General features: G+C 40.1%; 1 long non-coding RNA gene across 1 annotated transcript in view; it reads right to left on the reverse strand.

Annotated features, from left to right (window-relative positions):
• Positions 1-19,411, reverse strand: part of LOC142407192 (uncharacterized) — a 46,148-nt gene extending 26,737 nt beyond the window's left edge. The window contains exons 1-2 of the long non-coding RNA XR_012774832.1: positions 19,320-19,411; positions 15,260-15,328 (exon numbers count right to left, since the gene is read on the reverse strand). This is a non-coding gene — a long non-coding RNA (uncharacterized LOC142407192). The remainder of the gene's footprint in view (positions 1-15,259; positions 15,329-19,319) is intronic.
• Between the last annotated feature and the right edge of the window lie 2,420 nt (positions 19,412-21,831).

Below are 21,831 nucleotides of genomic sequence, written 5' to 3' on the forward strand. Positions count from 1 at the left end.
TAAACCCTGATAGAGCACAGCATTTAAGCAAGTAAGCCCAATGAAGTAAGCAACTAAATATGAGCTGTGACTTCCATGAAGAAAGTCACACTATGAGAAGTTTAGCAAAGGTTTCTACAGCTAACTTTCAAATATATAGGATTATAGGGGGAGAAGGAATAACCCAGGTAAGTCAAAAACATAGCAAATAATTTTAAAAAGGTTAAATTACATAAGGTAGGTTATAAGAACCTATTTAGTACATTTACCTATGAAAAACCTAAAACGTTTCCATAAAGAGCAGTAGCAACTTCAAACTCTATTAACAGAGCAAGGCCTGGTTTAAAATAATACCCACATTGAATCTTACATGGTAAAGAACTGTGCTGAAGCCAGAGTAACTGGGGATAATGGGACCTGATTAATTAATAGATGGATAATTTTTCCATAGACAACTTAAGAGTTGAACAGAGGGAATAACTCACCAGTACTAAAAGATGATAAAACAGATGTTTGTACTGTAGACATCAACATTCATCTGGAATCTGGACTGTTTAGTTTAGAACATACGGTATAAGAATGATTGGTAGTGAGAGGAAATACTGTCAACAAGTTTACAAAATCTAACATGTATCTTCCAAAAACAGACTTTCTGCTTCACGAAACAAAATTAACTTGTTTTATGCCAAAAAACAACCAAAATCATTCATAACTCTGCCTCTGAATAATTACTTTTTTGCTGGTCTTGCTGCAAAATCATGCAATTTCATTAACTCTATACTATTTCAACATCAGAAATATGTACTCTGCTTGTTTGTATACATTAGTTAGCACACATTTTCTAGACATCCACATCACTAATAATAGTAACATCTTTTAAGAAGTTTTGCAAGCATGGATGAGCCTTGTTCACCTACAGAGTACATAACAAAACATGAAACTAGATGTATTCTGTGGTGCTTTTAGATTTTACCAAGAGCTTCTGGCACAGCATAACTCCCTCCTATGCTGTCATGCCAGATCGCAGATTTGAGAAAAGCAAAACACGTTCCCATTTACTTTTAAGTCTGTGATGTATTGTATCTAGCATGGAATTTCTCTGTAAGCAAAATTCACTTAGGTAAGGCATTATTTACTAATCAAGCGTTTGGTAATACATTAAGCAATTCAAATACCTCCTATACAATCAAGTGTACTTTCCAAGGACTGTAGAATGTGTATTCTTCAGAGATTAAGAATTACCTACCACAGTGAGTCACACAAAATCCCAATACTTGGTTTGTTTCCAAACAGTCTTACTAGAACACGAGACTGAAAACTAAAGAAAACTAAAGATTTATTGTAAATGACTGTTCTTTTTGTAATATGCTCTGCAATTCTAGTAATAAATCAGTTGTTAAAAAGGTTTCATTTGCATATGATAATATGGGGCGACATCCACTACATGGAAATCTAAATACATTATCTGTGCCAGGTAGGTTTTAATAACGTTCCTTGCTTTCTTTTTCTGCATTTTTCAACTCTTGATTAGAAAGTCATACAGAAAATATTAAACTGGAGAAATTAATCTAATTTACAACCAATAAAAAGTTAAAAATATAAAATCCATTGGAAGAGCAGTAAGTTTATTTAGATATAAATGGCATTTTTATATGTATTCATACATACACGTAAAATAAATTACTTGTTACCAAACTGTATGATCGGTGCTCATCTAGAACACCAGCTTGGTAAAGAACATATATGAATACAGTTGCTTGTATACCAAGGTATACTAATACATATGTACATTGAAACATAGAGATTAGAATCTGGAATTTGTACCCAACCTATCTTAAATACAGATATTCTATCTACCATATAGAACAGAGCATCTGATCCTATTCTAACAGCAGCACTCCCACTGATATCCCCGTCATATGGAGAGTCACATCCATATATATGTTATAACAATGCTAGCCACATTTTATGTATTACAAAAAAAAACGTGTTATGCAAAATACAGTGAGTTTGATATTACTTTGTGAAACACTTGGCAGAAGAGATAAGTTTATAGATTAGTATAGGCACACATGATGTATTACTGGATGGTTATCCTGAACAGTTCTGTATGTATTTTGAAATGTACTTGATTAAGTAACTATACTTTATAATTATGAATAACGTATATGGAATTGCATTAAGAAAAATATTTAGATTCTAAACTGATAACATCAAATGGAACAGAATTGCCTGATTTCATGTGAAAAATTCACATTATCAGGTAAAAGAGACGGCCATTTCAACAGTAACTGAAAATGGAAATGCAGAACTGTATTGAGCTCTTCCATGAACAGTCCTGCTGACCTAGGAGGAAGAGTCATCTATGCAGGATTAATATTTGAGCGCAATGTCTACTCAGCATTCAGAGCAATGAAAGAACAGGCATTGCATATCCAGTACAGGGAGCAAACAAGGATCTAGAAATCCTGTTTTTCCAGGGCATAGTTATATTCCACGTATGCCAACGGGACCTCCTAGTACATGCAGCCAAGAGGTAAACTAAGATTCATGAAGGCAGCAGTGGATACAGATGTGCATCTATGAAGGGAAGAGAAAGATCACTTTAACATGGGAAACTAATGGAAAGTCAGTATACTGCTAGGTCCCAGAAGAGCATTCTTATAAAGCAGAACTGCTGTCCTCATTAAACAATTGTTTTGGTGGTTGTTCATATTAGTCTTAAATTGGCTATTCACTAAATAGATTGTGTCTCAGTCAGGTGATTTTTGACTATGCAGTTTTATTTAACATAAAACTTTGAGCCACTGATAAGTATATTTAGATTAAATGATATTTAGACTAGAAAACTTCAGGTCATGTAGTATTGTAGCAACCCATTTTTTGCTACTACAAACAGCAATGTTCTAATTCTTACCTCTTGAGAATAAGTGAATGTAAGGATTTAACTAAATCCTTTATGAATACAAGTCAAACACTGAAGATTAATTCAATATGGCTCATTTCAGTTTTATATTCAATACTGTTTGCTATGTCACTTCTCTACCACAAAACATCTACACAGCTATCTATAGTTGATCAACACATGACTAAATCTGCATGTGTAAAAATAATTCTGTAACACAGTATTTGCTTTTAGAAAATCCAGAATTAAGCAGATGTATGCATCATAAGGTTCTCTTTAAAGTTACTTTAAAGCCTCTTGTGTATATCATTGCTTAGAATTTTAAAAGTGTGAAGTGCAACTGACATACTATTTTTTATGTAAGATGTGTTCACACTGGCTTTTTTTTTTTTCATAAGAAAAAGAACTTCTATACTCCTCTAGTCTGAGTGGCTTTTATCTTAGACCAACAGAAACAATAAAATCAAAGAAAGAGAAGTGTCTCCAAGAGTTGTCCTCATAAAGGAAAAAATTATGTTAGCTCACAGTAATTAAAAATGCAGTCATAACATTGGCTGCAGTATAATCTAGACATGCCTGCTCTAGCTTTAGAACAATTTGCTGGAATACTTGTAGCGATCTAGGTGGGGCAGCACAGAGCTCAGCAATGGCTAGCAAAAATGGTCTGCTTCGGGCAGCCAGAAGCTCAATGGAACTGAAAGCCTTATAATAGCAATCCAGTTTGTAATCTGCACACAAGATTTGCTCATCAAATTTATAACTATGCCTCCTTCTAGTCTTTAATTCAGTCTACGTGCTTGGATGAAAAGTGCCCTCACTTCCCTAGGTTTTGCCTTTATGTTTATAGGAATTAATACTTTCATTCTTCTAAAGGCCCATACATGAGTGAGACTGGCACGTCAGATCAACTATTACTTTTTGATCCAAGAGTCACTCCTGCAGGCTTCTTTGAAATTTGATATTAGATTTGGTTTTGGTGTAATCTTAGCTCAAGTTGCAAGTTAAATATTGACCTTAAATTAAGTCCTATCTATATATAAAAAAAACCCTAGCTTGATATGGCACTAGAAAATTAAAGAAGAGGTAAAGGTCAACTTACACAACTCATCGGTTGCTCACACCATCACTTCATAGTGTGGATACTTGCTTACAATGCTCATATGCTACTAACGTTTCACAGATGATCACAATTACTCCCACGTCTCCAGAACAAACAATCCACTAATAATTCAGAAAGCAGCAAAATCCACTGTAATAAAAGAATCCAGGGAACATGCACCTGAGTTCACCCTGGCACACAAAAAGGAGTGGATTTCTTGCACAGAAACATTATCTCATGCATCACTTTGCATTGTGGTCCCTGTTTAGGCTAACTTGAGGACATGAGTTAAACAACAGAAAAAAAACCCATTGTCTGGAGGCAACAAATTCACAAGGGCTGTCCTTACCATGTGGTTTCTTGCAATAACTACAGATTGTCCACATCAACTCAGATTCATTGCTGTTCTTATGCCAGCAGTGGTACAAGGATGTAAGCAAGGTGGCTTGCACCTTCCTCAGCGAGGGTCATGGTCATGTACAACCATCAACACAACTTAGGGCAGTTCTCCAGATTCCCCAATTTGTGCTCCTGATGTAGTCCTTATAAATGATTACAAGAAAGCTGGCTAGCTGCATACAAAAGCATTCTGACTGCTCCCTCCCCTCGAACGACTTCTGTGCTCAGACTGTGTACAGGGGCCAGGAACATGGAGGCAGGCCACTACAATGGCTACAAGGAGAAGAGACAGAGAACCAGCATACAGGGAGGAAGACAAGACCTTTTTGCTCTCTTGTCCCCTGATATCTGCACATGGGGTAAGGCAGATCAAAAAATGGCTCCTAAATGTAGAATCAGTCCATGATCATGCTGACATGTTAATAAAAAAATACTTTTTTTTCCTCTGTTACAGTCATTACCCATTTCTTTTTTCTCAGGTAGGAAATGAGACTTTAATCAAGAAAAACACTAATACCTAAGAAGATTAAAGAAGTTCCATCAGAAAATTTTCCTTCTAAAAACTTAATCTATGAGTAGGGATGTCACTACAATATTCTAAGACACACTTTGTTCTCTAATTGCCTCTTATAAAGAAATAAAGCAATGTTACTGCACAGAACAAAAATACGTTCTACAATCTACTTCAATACATTTCTTTTTCTAGACTTGAAGACAACAGCAACATTAATCAAAGAGATAAGTATTGTTACTACAGAAAAAGTAGCCCAGCCCCCCAAAGAGATGCACATTTATATTTAAAAAGCAATGTAATGGTTCCTTATACTGACTTCTATCTGTATACAATTCTCAAAGAGAGCAATAGACATTTCCACTGTGAGGAACACTGTATGGCCAGGGATATGTACTGTGTAGAAGGGACAAAGAGTTACCAACCTTTTTATATCTTGTTCTCAGAGTAGATACATCTCTTCCACTCTTGGTTGAGGCAGATTTTTCTTGGCACTGAGTGGGATGAGCACTTTTTTGTGCTTTTGACCAGAGTAGATACCACTCTGACCTGTTTTCCATTCCATCATATTAAATTACTGCTGGATACACATGGGGAAATGGAAGAAAAGGCAGAACACACCTCACAGAGCAGGCAATTCTAAAAAAGGAAAACTGATACTTTGCTTGGGTTTATAATTCTTCTTTATACGACTTTCAAAACGTACTTCGTAGATCCTGAGAATCACAGTCTATTTGGAAGGCATGAACAACATTACCAAGTCTGCATCAGCCCTCAAAGTGACAAAGCACTTTGCAATGATACAAATGGGTGACCAAGTAATTAGTTTGCAGAGTTACAAAAAAAATTTTACTTCCCTACTATATTGCGTGTGCTATTTAGCAATCGTAAGGTAATCTAGGTAATGGAACAGTAAGGTAATCTAAAAAACTTCCAACAAGCTGACACTTTAGCTCCTCAGTAAGAGAATACTATCCAGCAAATATCTGTTAGAAATTATCTATGGAGAGCTAGGTAGGCATTTTATTTTTTCCACACGTGGAATAAACAGGATAATGCCAAGGCTTCAGTTTAGAGTAACACAGAGATTTAGACAAACAGTTGAGGCTGTAAACCTTCCCCCTCGCTTGTATCTATGAAGCTCAGGAATGAAAATAGAAATCAATGAAGTGAAAGTCAATACTCCTTTTTGTCAAAAATTTGGATAAAACCTCGAAGGTCTTTGCCCTTGTAGAAAGAGACAAAAAAAGACCCTGTTACTCATGATGAGTACACTAGCTTGGAGTTAAGAGTTAATGATGTATTCCATAGTAATCAGACCACTGCCAAATAGACTTGACCTTACCTAGCAGCAGGGACTGAAGACTAGCCATTGAGCCTTCTTGAAGCATTGAAACATCTGCAACCCTTTAGCAACTATCAACACCATCTGATGTAGGAAAAGACTATTTCAGGATTTCATCCTGTGATGATGAGAAAATACTACGAGCAGGCTACATGATAGTAAATTTTCTAAACTCTACCTTGTAAGACACCTGCTCACCTATGGAAGGTAACCCTGCACAAATGAGACACTCTGTCTACAGAGTCTACTCTGACTACAATCCTTGGAGATGATGGAAGAGATGACCCGTATTTCAAAAAATCAGTAGAGCAGGACCATCTATAGAAAGGAATAGGTACAACCCAGACCAGGCCATGGCAAAGAGGACTACTGCTACAAGTTCCAGGGACCTGTCTCTGACTCTACAGCCTATTTATTCTCTGCCATGGAAATAAATTTCTTGGACATAATCTGGGACCAGCAGTCTAGATCAGCAGTTCACAAACTGGGAATCATGCAAATGGGAGGAAAAAAAGGGGTAGCAATAATCAGTGTCCAGCAGAAGTTTCTCAAAGCAGCAGCTCTTCTGCTTTTTAAGTTACTTTGGGCTCAGCTCAGCAAGTTGATTGCAACACCGAGCTTCTGTGAAGCAGTTAATAGCTACTGGGGAGAGCTGCTGAAAGTAAGCGTTCCTGGGGTGAGAAGAGCATGAAGCTTCCCTATGAAGTAGCAATGAAGGATGTGATCGTTCTCATTGATGCAGAGTAAGGAATAACACCCAAAGCCACCATTTTGACATCTTTCTTTTCCTGGAGATACGGTGTTAATACAGCGTGCATTGTGGGGCTGGAGTGGCAGAACTGCCACCCATCCTGTAGCAGGGAGAGGTACCTGTAATGGCAATTCTCCAGAGCACAATCTAGAATAATCTCCAGCCTGTTATCTTATCCCGGTCTGTTCCCCCTACCTCAAGAAAACATGTATCCAGCTGAGAGGAAGGGTAGGGAATGGCAGACAAAACATGTGAGAACTGCTCCTGGATCTACCTCATGCATCATTTCCAGCAGATCTGGAATTTAGCTGTGGGCGTAAGCAGTTTACTGGCACAGGTGAGGCTATATCAAGAGGAGTAAAAATAAGATGGTGTTGCCAGTCTGATGTTGCTTCTAACATCAGTACAGATCGCAATGCCAATGCAGGCACCTACCTCAAAGAAAAATGAGGTTAGAGGTTTCTAGCCTACACTTCAATCTGTAGTGGCACTGGAATCAAAGGACGGAAAGGAATACCCAGGTAAGAACTACTAAACATGCTAAAGCTCTCAGTAGTGGGAAGAATACTTTGATACACAACAAGGGAGACAACGGAAATAAGAAAAAAAAATTCATCCATAGAACAAAGGCTGTGACAAATCTCTAGCAGGGGCAGCAACAGAAAGGTCCTAGAGATTAACAAAAGGGGAGGTGGATGTGTAGAGTTTCAAGCAATTTTGTTATGTCATTGTGTCTAGCTGTAATGACAGACAACAGGACCAGTCTTGTTTATAGAAAGCATCGAGCCTTGACTCTTTTTCTTATTCCCCATTGTAAAGGTCAGACACTTTTATCTGAGATATCCCAATATATTTTCCTGTCTTGAGGCTTTTTAGTGATCCTTCAGCCACTGCTCTGTGAATCTTACAAAAATGCCTTGAAGACAGAACAAACCTTCTCTTGTCCAAAGATAAGCTGTGTACCTTCAACCTTACAGAGGAGAGTTAAATAGCACTAAAGCAGCACTCTGGAGAGAAACAGGCTTGCAGAGTTTTAAGAAGAGAAGGTCATGAGGAGTCCTATTGCTGTCTTCTTTGACCTAATAGAAGGATGTTGAGAAGACAAAGTCAAACCCTTCTCAGAAAGACGCAGTGAAAGGACTGCATTAGATGAGGCAATGGACACAAGTTGCAACAAGGGAAATTTTGATTAGATATTAAGAAGTTATTCACCATGAAGGCAGTCAAACCTTGGAGCAAGTTACTGAGAGAAAATGTAGAATTTCCATCCTTGGAAATGCTCAAAACCTGACTGGACTTGAGCAAACTAATCTAAGTAGGCTGTGCTTTCAGCAGTGGTTTGAATTAGATAATGTCCAGAGATCCCTTCCAATCTATATAATCCTGTGGTTCTTGACTAGGGATTCCTCTTGTCAGGAACAGATGGGACAGAGATTCAAGAAAATAACCCTGTCAGTGTATCTCTGGTAACTTCTGGAGCCTTTTGTTAAACAACCATGTGCTATGTTTACTTCCTCTCTGTCATCTTGTCATAAACCTGGAAGAGAGGTGTAGGGGCTGCTGCCATGGAAGCTTTGGAATTCTTGTGGTATGAGGGGCAAAGTAGAAACCATGGTCCACAGTAACATAAAGAACTTGGAGACAAACTTAATGAAGAAGAGTACTCCCACAAACCTACCTATTTAACACTATGCTATTTACATTACGGAGAGTTGTTCAGGGAATGTAAGAGCACCAGTTCTCATCCACATCAAAGGAAGGTCAGAAAGCTCTGCACAAGAAGAGTACCCATCCTGTCCTGATGCTACTAAGTTTTCCATCTCTGACGTCCAATATACACACATACCAAGCATGGAAAACACATGTGCTATCAGTGGAAGAACTTCTCTCAAGTCTTCCCAAAACGCTTGTGCTACTATTACAGTCCAACATCTTTATAGCAAAGCTGAATTATATTAGGGGATATCTGAGCAGGAAGTTTTCACCTTTGTCCAATGTTTTATGGCATCTATGTACAATAAGTGATAGACATTTTGCTCCTAAAATCAGAAATAGCACTGTAGCATGAGTACTTCCCAGGAATTTCACAGCTAAGAAAGGAACACTGCTAGTAACTGCTTTACTTTTCTGCAGTTCACGATTTCTAGTAAGTTTTGAAAGTATTAAATGGGCAGTGTTCCTTTACTCCAGTGCTGTAGGGCATTTCTTGATAATAAGGAGGAAGTAGGAGAAATGAAATGAGTGTTACTTTCAGCAAAAGCTGAGTCACAGTTACATTTCACTATGCAACACCCTGCCCTTTGTGCCCCTCTGCTTACAGGCTGCAGCAACCTTCAGCTGTCTACAAGTTGAAAGTCATGTTCAAAAACCAAACAATGAAATCAGCAACTTTTGTAACATGTCACATGGATCTGTGAGCATGATTCTGGGAAAGTTCCAAGCTTAGAAAATGTTGCTCCTACTATTCCAATCGTGTGGCAAGAACTTTTTGTTTACATGGTTTATTTGTAATACTGTGTAGGATCAGGGGTTTCAGCCTGAAAATAAAAATGGGATATTACTGGAAACTGATTAACAGTGACAATGGCCACTAACAGTCCTCCATTACGTGGGTGCATATTAGGAACTGCAGAGAATTAAACACACTTATTATGTCATGTGGTGACCAACTAATGAAACGCAATGGAGAGACTTGTGCTGCTTTCAATAGCATTTGGATCAAACAAGCCATGATGCAAAACCAGCCCAACCCCAAAACAGTTGATATCGAGCCCTTGGGTACATGCTAAATAAGGATGGCTGAAGTTCCCAAACTGACATATTGGCTGTGAACAGATTCCCAGACTTCTGAGCACTCACAAATGAAGTCAACTCCCAGTAAATCTGGCAGCTGTTTTAGCTTCACGATGGTTAGAGTTTATGTACCCAGGCTTTGCAAACAATGCTAGAAACCCTTGTCACTGTTTGAGACCTGTTAAAGCATCTGCTAATACCTATGGCTTATTCACTCAACTAACTGATGCTATTTAAGATGCTCTTGCCTTTCTGCAAGGGGTTAACATCACCAAGCAGTTAGAGGGAAAAAAAAAGTATGACCAAACCTAAACAAAAAGCAGCCTCAACCGTCTGCTAAATGAACATACTCTTTGTGCAGCTGAACTATATTGACAAAGCTATACAAGCACATAGTACAAAAATGCAGTTAGGCATTTACATTTTATGTATCTCTAGTTCAGTGTATAGGGTCAAGTTATTATTACACTTTTATGGTGAGTTCATATTCTTATCAAATTTATCTTAATGGACTAGTGTAAGCATATTGCACAAAGTGTTCTTTGCCTCTATCCTCTTCTAAACCAGAACTTCCCAGTTTCAGAAGTGTTAAAGATAAGTTTATAATATGCAATATGAGCTTGTATGTTGTCTCAGCCATAGTTCCAGCATGAACTCAACTAATCACAACAGCACTGCGCCACATCAAAGACCCAAACTAGACACTATGCCGTGACATATGGCTACCACAAGCTTGTTCAGAACTTGGGTATCTCTGCATATGCACGACTAGATGGTATAGACATCCACAGTGTATTTCAGAAAAGGACCCATCTGATCTCTGTAAAGTTGGTTCCAGTCTGCACCCATCTGTACACTGTGAAACATTATGTACAACTCATACCCTGTATTATCAGAACGCCAATTATCAGAAAGTGAACTAATATTCAACATCCTAAAATGGAAGTTTTCAGAAAGCAGATACAAGCAGGAAGGACATACTGTCATATTTGAATCTTATGCAATACTTCACTAACACAATTGTCAGCGTAACTCGCAAAACCTCAGGTCATCTCCAGTGTCAGATGTTATCAGACTTCTTTGTAAACCATTAAGCTTTGAAGAAAAGGTATCTGAGGATACCCAAAAAAAGGCACAAGTGGCTTTCAGCATGTTCTCCACATATTGTATCATACAATGAAAACAAAAGGAGACTGTGAAGCAAGGGTAGAAAGTAGTTCTTCCTCTGTGTGACTGCCCTCCTTTAATTTACTGCATTCTGTTATAAACTTATAATCCAGTTCTGTGAGAAATAAATGCTCTTTTATGGATCTAAGTATTTCTCAAAACCAGGCAAAGACCACAAGAGTCATCTTCCCAATCATATTAACAGCAAAATGTGATTGAAAGAATCAAGAATTAACACTACAAAAAATTAAAGGGACAGTTTATAGTAATTAATTGTCCAAATTATAGGTCTTATTAAAAATAAGAGTATCATCACAATAAAATCTTCTTTATAAATGCTAGAGCACTATAATAAACCAGCAACTGTCAAGCTCATCTGTAAGAAACACGGGGGGGGGGGGGGGGGGGAAGGGGAGAAGTAAAACCAACTCCAAGTAACTTCCTTTACTCCTGTTACTAGAAATAATATCATCACAATAAAATGTTTTTTATAAATGCTAGAGCACTATAATGAACCAGCAACTGTCAAGCTCATCTTTGAGAAACATTGGAGGGGGGAGTAAAAACAACCCCAAGTAACTTCCCTTACTCCTGTTACTAGAAATAATATAAATCAACACCTATGGCACTAACACATTCCAATACCAAGATGATCCTCCTCCAGACCCATGTCTATGGGTGCAGCTAACCCACTCTTGTATGGAGGGGATTAGCTTCAAAACAGCACTGTCCCACCTCTTCCTTGGCCTCGTGAAACACATTCATGAGGGGAGAAGAGACTGTAAGATTGGGGACATAAATTATCTCCACTTTCACTCTTGGAGAGTTTACAGGAAGAGAATGAACAGCACAGTGGAAGTTTTATAACAATAAGGTACCCCCGAATCAATGCAACTAGGTGTGGTAAATACAGTCAAACAATACTGAAGTGTTTTTCAGTACCAGACTCTTCATTAGACATCATCAGCTACTTGCTGATAGCCTCCACATGCTCAATGAGAACAGATATGGAAATCAAGATTTAATCTAGTCTTTAAAATGATTGCTGAAAATTATTTAAAAAGAGTACTTATTTGTTTTATGTCAACACAATTTATTTTCCTTTATACAGATGGTCATTCTATTTTGTATCTAGATTTTCATTGCAGCACTTAATATTGTACAAGATTGCTATTCGTAACTGGACATTAAAAAAATGTGTCCCCTTGTTTTACGGTTCAAATGTACAATAAAAAATGTTCCCATGAAACATCTGGTTTGTATTCACACCAGTTTGGTTTAAACACATATGTCAACAGATAATCCTCATATTCCAAGTCTGAGTGAAAACAGACCTTTTCAGCAAATTCAGCCTCACCCTAATTCCTTGTGAAATAAGTGATAATTTCTACTTTATTGGGTGCAGAGTATTATCCACTAGTGATAAAACTCTCATTGAACTTAAAATTCTTACCTTTAATAATCAATTCTTACCTCATCCCATTATCACTGATCTCAGTGACACAGGAACATATTCTAAGGGAACATTAAATAAACAAACATATGCCTTTTTAGATTGGAAATTATATTTTTCAAAGAACTGACAACAAGCATAAAAATGAATCATAATAACCTTTATTACAGATGCACTCTTATTTTCAACAGCTGAAGACTGTTTCTTTTCAGTCCTAAGTAGCTTAACATTTAAGCAGAACAGCAATCATGAAACAACAAAACTCTACAGCAGTTATGAAGTAGCAAAAGAATAAAACCTGCATTTCTTTATCGTCATTTTCAAGCCCTTACAAAGACTGCACTAAAGACAGCGTAACTGCCCAGGAGGCGGGCAGGATACTACACTGTAATCACAGTTATTAGAAGCTATCCGAATTACAGAAGTTGAAGCAAAACCAGACTTATTTTAAGTACTGTGTTTAGTATAGCACAAAGATTAAAAATAATTATTTTTCCAGATTACAAAGGGCTTTTAAGACATAAGCAACCATGACAAATTATTGCAATTCATTCTTCTAAAGTGTGAATAAAACAATGACAGATTATGTGAAAATGAAATAAGTTTTCAGTAGATTCTTGAATAACATTCAAGTAGTATGCAACTCAATCCTTAAAAAACATTTCATTATTTATAACATAAATCAAATTAAAAGGCTAAAAAAAAAATCAACTTATAATTAGGCACTGAAATGCATTTTCAAAAGTTAGTTAGTGATTTTACTGGGAGGAGGGAGGAACCAAGCTTTTGTGGGAAATCTCTCAGTTCCAGAATGTATGCAAAATTAGACAAAAGCTAATTAGAAAGCCTTAGAAGACCCTACTTACAAACAACATAGATATAAGAAGTTACCCCAGTTGAAACACAAATCAATGACCAGAAATACAATTTACATACCTGCTACTAGGGGGAAAAGCAGTAGACTACAAAGTCAGTACATTGAAATTATCTTAAAAGTAGTTATTGAAAGGGAATCAAAGAAATTTTAAAATGTTCTTCACTTTTAACATTGTGTAGGTTGTGTGTTTTAGCAGCTAAATCTGTGGCTTTTGGTCACACATCAATCCATATGCAGAAAGGAAACCAAGAACAAGCAAACTCTCCCATCCAAGAACCTACACACCCAGTCCTGCATCACTTGTTAGTGAGAACTGTCACTGAGCTCAACGGGGACAGGACCACGCCCCACTTGGAAAACAGCTTTATCTTATTTGCATTACTTTTAAATGTAGGGCAGAAATAAGATACCATCTCAGAATCATTCAATAAAAAATATTTTGAGATTTAAACATGCAGAGAAGTCAAAGAAATGAAAGATTAAATTCTCACAAAGCAACAATTCCCTCCTCCAGTGTAAGTTGCATGGTGCATTTCTGCTGATAATGTTTAAATATTTTGCCTTGACACGTGTTCATGCATGGTTTTGCTTTTGCAGTGCATTCAACTGAATGAGTAATAGATTAAGGATTTCTTTTAAGCATTGTGCTCACTTAAGATAAATGTTCCACAGTACACAGTGCCCTGTTGTTTATAAAGTTTCAAAATGGTAGTCATGATCTATTGAGTTCATTTTCAACCTCCCACATTTAGTAAGGCATTCCGAAGAAAAAGACAAGTTCCAAAGAATGTATGAATCTGAACAGTTATAAAACCAGGAGCCCTTAGGGGAAAACAATGGGGTTTTTTTTAACTCGTTTTAAACTTCTTTACACAACTGTTCCTGTTTTGCAAAATATTTCCCATTGTGATTTACAGTATACTACAGTTGTTTCTTTGTGAACTTAATTAATAAAGTTATCCACATATTTTTTTTTTATAACAGTTGAAACCCAGAGTTCCAGACCACAGGCAGTCGTAGGTAAAGGCAAATATCACGCCAGAGCAAACAAAAAAAGACCTAGTGGATACAGAGGAAGTGACAGGAAGTTTTGGAAGAAACAAACAGAACAGAACAAAAGTTTCAAAGAGCCCGAGCAGCATCAAGATGATTTGTGTGAAACATTTTGACTTTACAGTCTTGGAAACTTCGATTTGGGGGTGGGGAGGGAGGTGAGGGCAGGAAGGATGAGCATGGAGAATGCAGCAATAGGGTTTAATCTATTTCTGAACTTTGAGAGTCAGATTTAACGTAAACTTTCAAGTTACACTGTTGGTACACAGTCGTAGCAACAACAAAAAGTTCACAAATTCTGCAATTCATTGTGTCATGATAAACACTACCAGGTAACAATCCTGCACTGACGCTGCGAATGGACTAGTTGACAAAATGTCAATTAGAAATTAATAGATTTATGAAATAGTTTAATGTTAAATGAAAAGCTGTGGTAACCTTATGATACAAATTAAAGTTTATGATTAATTCACAGGTAATTCACACTTAATTCACACTTGCTGGGAGAGAGGAATTTATCATCCAAGGAATAAAATAATTTAATTTCTCAAAAATTTGTTAGAGCTGAATGCTGTGAAATCTTACCAGGATTTGAGGACAGAAATAAAAAAGGAACTTTTTTTGATAAGTTATTCAAATTTTCAGTAATGTAACAAATGTCACAAATGGAATAAATTGATTTGTGAGACTATTAGACTACAGCAGATTTAAATGAATACCAGTATTGTTTCAGTTCCTACAGATGCTGCAGCATCTGCTCTGCAGAAAGTAGTAAAAGGTCAAAAGAAACAGGTAAGGTGTTTAACGTGCAATTTCTACTTATCTTAGGTATTCACATGATAAACAGTCTTAATGTTACGCTCACCACATTGCTATGAGGTACAAAACGTATTATCTCTATTTGTCAGAAAGCATTAAATGACTTACCTAAAACAACCTGTGGTAGACTGTACATTTCCTAAGTTTCTTGCTCACATCTTAACTACTCTTTTCTACCTGAAAAGAAAAACGCTTAGGATCACTGATCATTCTGCTTACACTTGCTCAGAGAAAGGAATTTATCACCTAAGGAATAAAATGAAATAATTTCATTTCTCAAAAAGCCATGAATTCTTGACTTTGGTGCTGCTAGAAAAACAGGAGACTCCCATGAAGAAAACTACAGGATACTGACTTAGTGCCTACACTTGACCAAGGGCTGTTCATAAGTAATAGCAAAACTGTACACACCGAGGGATTTGTGAACTTTTTTAAACATTAATTTTCTCACATACCTTCATCATCCAGACTATACCCACTTCTACAAAAACTTTTATCATGTCCCTTCTTGAATCCCATCTTCCCTCATTAGATTCACAACCACAGTGTAATAAATAGCTTTAAGGGTAACTGCCATCCTCCACCTTGCATAACCTAACGATCTAATGAGAAAATGATATTTCAAATACATTTCAAATGTATCATGTTTTCTCCAAAATGAAAAAGCCAGACTGCAAGACCTGACTTGACATTCAGCTCTGGTTCATACCACAAGGAAATCCTTATGATTGTGAGGGAGAGAAAGTACCACGTTTAAGTCACAGATAACTCCCATTTACCTTTATGGAGAGCTCCCACAGAAAAAGGAAGACAACCACAAATCAGAAGTGTAACGTAGCCAAATCTCCTCTATAGCCACAGGAAAGGTACAATTATAATTTAGCAACAAAACAGCAACTCCTCCAGGCAGAACTAAATCATAAACATCATATTGAGAAACAAAAAAATCACTCCTCCTTTCCCTCTACCCTCAGGCTTATAATTAAAGGAAACTCAAAAAAGAGATCCTCTTTATTTCTACTGCTTGAAAACAAAGAGCTCTGTTGAGTCAGGGAATACATATCTCTTTCTTAACTTCCACCAGAAACTCCTTCTAGTCTGCCCTGAAAATTGATTCCAGACATAGAAGGCAATAGAAAATATATATATAAATTTTAATCAGATCAATAGACCTAAATTGTTAAAAGTATGTGAACCTTCATAAGTCTCATAAGAATTAAAATACCCTGATTACATTAAAAAGCTAGATGTTTTTAGAGAAAAGGGTAATTAGCACTTAGAAGTGAGGAGGAGCCTTAATCATCATGGAACTTAACAAACAGCTGTTAATTATTGCCTGTGAGAAAGCAAAGGGCTGACAGGAAGAATAATGACAAAATTAAGTACCAAATTTATGTTTCTGTTGAAGCCACAGTTTTTAAGTGTCCACTCGAGTTAAAAAAGTTAAGCTCTGGGCTTATGTTTTGGAGGCACTCTATCAGTCCACTTGCATTGCTTTGTGAAAATATTCTCCACCTGCTGACTGGCCATTTCTGTCCTTCAGCTTGTGAGAGCCGCTCTCGCACCTGGTAGCTGCTCGGGCTCATCCCAGTAACTTCCACGAGGACATTCAGTATATTGAGAAAGTACGCCACATTCTGGGATGGGAATGAGTAGGATCCATAGATCGTGGTAGTTCTGCTGTAGAGGGTATTTATTATGCAAGACTCATGCATAGTCTGATTCTGCTCGGTACTCACTGACTTCCAGGAAGGTTGTTTCTGACAGGGCACCACCTGTAAGCTAGGAAGGGCAAATGGAAAATTCTGGGAAAGCTTCATTTCAAAGCATAGGACTTTTTCCAGGATAAAGGGATTATTTAACTATTTTCCAGAGAGGTTCTAGTATAGGATAGTATAGGCAGAGATGTACAATCAGTACAGATTTTCTTTTAGAGTTACAGTCAGCTTTGCAATGGTATTCTGGTAGCTCATTCAAAAGACTGTTTCCTTGTCAGCATACAGTCATCCTTATAATGGTGAGGTAACCATTGTAAATGCCCCCTTCAGAGGAGATGACAGACCTGACAATATATTCTGGGGCTGTTTTGTTGCACTTAGAGCAATTAATTGTGCAACTACATGTATATTAGTCCAAACACCATTCTCTTTGACAGGTGTGTTCATAGTAGCATGTAACCAGAAACAGCTTAATGGGAAAGTACCAGCTATTAATTTTCTAGAAGCTAATGAAGTAATCCAGGTTTTTGATAGAGAACAGCTTTATCATCCTGATTTTAGGAACAGCACAAATTTGTTGATACACGTTTCCGGAATTTCTTTTTAAAAGCAGCTGAAGGAGAAAGGCTTGTAGTCCTGAAAGCTTGTCCACTTTTCTCCTCTCTTCCTCTATATGATTCAATCTAATGAAAGACACAGCCACTCTTTACTAACCATACCACCTTCCCTTGGAATGCTCTGTGACAGCAGTATTTAGCTTAGGTTTGCACTGCACCACCACCACCACGCTATCATTACACGGCACAACAAAGCCCTTCAAATTGGATATGCAACCTCTGCAAACATGCCGCTTTATCACAATGAAATACTGAAAAAGAAGGATTGCCAACAACTATTCAACTACCTTTTCTAGTGCACTGCCACACGAAGGGCTGAACCTCTCCTTTCTTCAACTTTCCAGTCAAGGCTTTGGCTAAGCCTACCCAAAAACACTTGGAAATAATCTCAAATGAACTACTTGGTTAAACTGTGGAATGAAAATATTCCTGTTTTAGATTTAGTTCAGGGTAGTCTAGATTAGTTCAGATTAGTCTAGATTTAGTTCAACGCCTTTATCTTTCAAATACACAAAAGATGAGTTTAAGAGCTTGTGCATGCTGATGCAGACACATCAGCCATATGGGGACAGAAGTTGGCACACTCATTTTGACTTCAGGCAATTTTAACCTCCTTTACAGCTCTTTTATAGAGACCTTTATTTGGTGCTTATTGCATAACTCTTAGTGAATTTTTCTAGGTCTTTTACCTGCTCACAGTCACTAGCAGACCAGAAGCTACTTGCTGATGATGTAATTCAAGCTCCTTGTTTCACATGGCCTACCACATTTTCCTTGAGCTCATTCTGAGAAGATGCCATCCCAAGCTAAAGATTTATTTGCTGCCTAGTCTGTCTAAAGAAAGCAACAGCTTTGGGAGACAGACATACAGTTAATGACTTTTATGCACAATTTCTCAAAAAAAGCCACATGCAGAAGGGATCAGAAAGACCCATCAGCTTTATAACACCCTATTTTGAAATACAAAGAGTTACAATAACACGTGGGTAAGTCTTGTCTACCAAATACTACTATTAAAAGCTTGCACACACAGCCCACTATCCCTTCAAACATACAATTATTATAACACCTTTTTTTTTTTAAAGGTAGGATGATCTGATTCTTAGAAAAAAGGCAAAAGAGCCAAGGCCAGCACCTGCAGGGGAGTGTAAACACTTTCACAGAAAGAGTACATGGCCACAAAGGCTACAGAACATCCTCAGGCTGTTCTTGACAGAGATGGACTCGGCAACTGGAACAGAAATGAAACAGCATCCTTATAAGATTCTAGATATAAGCTACTGCTGTCATTGCTGTAGTTAAGAGAAAGACTGTAACATAAATGGCATCCCTGACATGGTATTTATGTAACAATTAATTGTGGGGAATGCCATGTTCCAGTGGGCATAGACACTATCCCCCCAGGCAATACGTTACTTGTCTTTACTGGAAGAGCACAGTACTGGAAGAAGAGCACCATGGTTTGCTGTTTGCTCTTGCTCTCAGTATGAGAGAGTTATTCTTTCACATAGTGCCCCGCAAAGAGAGGTCAGGCAACGTCGCGGGCTCCCTTGCTGATGCCAAATAAAGGAAAACCCATGCGTGGCACAAAGAAGCCTCTCTCTTTTTCAAGAGCTATAAATTCAGCCGGAGCTGTTGACCCCCGTGACTCAGAGCATGACTACCCGCAGAAATCAGCACGCCGGCAGCGGCTCCCCGCCCCGCGGGGCAGGCAGGGCTGTACCGGGCCCGGGTTCCCTGCCCGCCCGCCCTCCCCTCCGCCGGGGCGGGGAACGGCCCCTCTCCCACCCGGCCGGCCCGCGCGGGCTCCTCCCAGGGCCGCGGGCTCCTCACCTCTGCCCACCGGCCCGGCCCGAGCCCTGCGGCCGCGGGATGAGGAGCGCCCCAGCCGGGGAGGGCGAAGCCCCCTCCGCCACGGCGGGAGCAGGAGCAGGAGCCAGAGCCCCGCCCCGGCCCGGCCCGGCCCGGCCCGGCCCGCCGCCTCAACGAGCCCGGCCCGGTCGCCAGGCAACCGCCGGCGGCCGCTGTAAACACCGCCACGCACGTGACGTGACGTAACGTAACATGGCACGCACAGCACCGACGACGCACGACGCGGCGGCCGCCCCCGCATTACGTCACCTCCCCCCAACGCCGGGAGCGCCTATAAATAACCCGAGGGAGTGCGCACGCGCACTGCCGGCGCGCGGAGCGGGGAGCGGTGCTGGGGCCGGAGCCCAGCGAGGCCGTCACCGCGGCCACGCCCGCCGGCCACCGTACTCCCCACCCTCACCTTCTATTTTTATTCCTTTGTTTCAAGTCCCCGCCCCTCCGCCGGCAGCCGCCGCGGGAGGACGGGATGACGCCATCCGCTTCCCGGAACGATGACGCGCCGGACGGGGGGGGGGGAGGCCGCTGGAATGCGCGCGGGGCTTCGCTGCCTTAAAGGGGCAGCGTCCCCCGGCCCCGCCCCCGGGCGGCCCTGACGGACGGGCGCAGCTGGTGGGGGGGCCGCGGAGCCGCGGGGCGCTGCCCTGTTCCAGCCCCGGGTGCCGCCGCTCCGGCGAGGGGCCGCGGGGCCCGGCCCCTGCCCAGCCCCTGCCCGGAGCGCTCGCGAGGGGCCGGGCCCGGGCGGCGGGAGCGGAGCCGGCCCCGAGGGGAGCGGGGCGCGGGCGGGCGGGTGGCAGGTGCCGTCCTTCAGTGAGGCCCGGCCCGGGTGTCGCCCCCCGAGGGAGGCCGGCCTGGCGGTGAATGTGCCCCCTCCGGGGGGGTCCCCAGGTTCCCGGGCTGGAGGCCAGACCCGAAGCGGTGGGGCTGGCGTGGGGGTTGTGTGGGGTCTTCTTCCGCCGGCTCTCCCGGGCAGTTCCGTGGCCGAGGCCGCCATCGGCCTCGCCTGACGTTACTCGGGGTTTGTGTTCAGCGGTTTCCTTAATCACGGCTTACCCTGCAGGAGTAATTAAACATCGCTGCTGCAGAGCAGTGCCCCGAGGCCTGGCTCTGCTGCCGGAGTCAGGTGGAGGGAGAAGAGGGATGCCAGGTCCGGCCCCGCAGCTGCAGCGTCGCACGGGCAGCATCTCTGTGCCGCCACAGATACACATCATCAATAAAACGACGCTGGTTTACAAAGGAAGACATCTTTAATGTATTTCCTATGTATTTCTAACTGAAACACAGAAGCACCAAATCCTACAATAAAGGCTTTCCACCGATACGTTAAACAGGAACGTGTTCGACGGAATCAAACGCAAACAATTTTAACTTGGCTGAGGGCTGAGGGCTTCAAGCTGCGGGTGTTGTCCATAGTAGGTTATCTCTGGATCGGGGATGTGCTCTGAAATAAAGCCCCTCACTCAGTATAAGGTCGAGATGATGCTGTGGCATCATATTTAGATCATGGCTCGTAGGGAAATGTAGGGTGTTCTTAGTCACCTATGGCATGACCTTATATTCCCACTCAATTTAGTAACAACAGTTGGTTTCTTATGGGGCATGTGAGATTTAATTTATTAACTGAGTTTCTAGGATAAGTGGGGAGAAAGTCAGAAAACGCAGGAGCTGAGAAGTCAGCAGATGAAGGGGAAATGCTCAGAGAGATGGCGCTCCCAGAGAAATGTAAGTCTTGTCTCCTCAGTTTCTCAAATAGGACAGTAATGTAAATACAGTTACTTATCAACAAATATTTTTGGTACAGTGCCCTGAGTGATTTTTTTTCCTGACTTTTAAGCTATCTGGTTATGGTTTTCATTTCAGCGTTCGCCTTTTGTTTAGTTTTGAGCCTTTTTGTTGAATAGCACAGTGGGATCTGTCAGAATACTAAAACTCTTTGTGTTCTGAGAATGACGTTTCAGCCATCTGAAAAAAAAAAGCCTCCGTTTACATTCAGATGGTATATCTTATTCATCAGGCTGGCATGTGGGAATATTGATATATGTTTGAGCATGTAAAATCCTGGTAGGCAAATACCAGAGTAACTCACCTCTGTATATTACAGAAAAAAAATGCCGCAGCTTAGCCCTGAGATAGCCAGTGTGTCACAGATGTATGTCCCCACATCTTTTAACTCTGGAACGAGTTCTGCTCTTACTGTCCCTTCGGCTGCTTTAAGGGAGGACAAGATATGTTACAGGAACTTTTGGCTTGTTGAAGGGCTTCCGGCTTTTTGTATTATGATCCAAAAGTGAGCTAAAAGGTTTTTTTTTCCTAAATGATCACTTGAATTAACTAAACCAAGACAGAGGTAGAATTAACAAAACATCGGAGATGATTGACTCTGAAACGTAATCTAATTAAGATGTCAATTTAAATAAATCACTTAGTGCTGTTGGAACTAAATAATGAATGTCAAAAGCTGTTTATGAGCAAAAGA

This window comes from Mycteria americana, chromosome 3 (assembly GCF_035582795.1).
Source record: "Mycteria americana isolate JAX WOST 10 ecotype Jacksonville Zoo and Gardens chromosome 3, USCA_MyAme_1.0, whole genome shotgun sequence".
Classification (NCBI taxonomy): Eukaryota; Metazoa; Chordata; class Aves; order Ciconiiformes; family Ciconiidae; genus Mycteria; species Mycteria americana.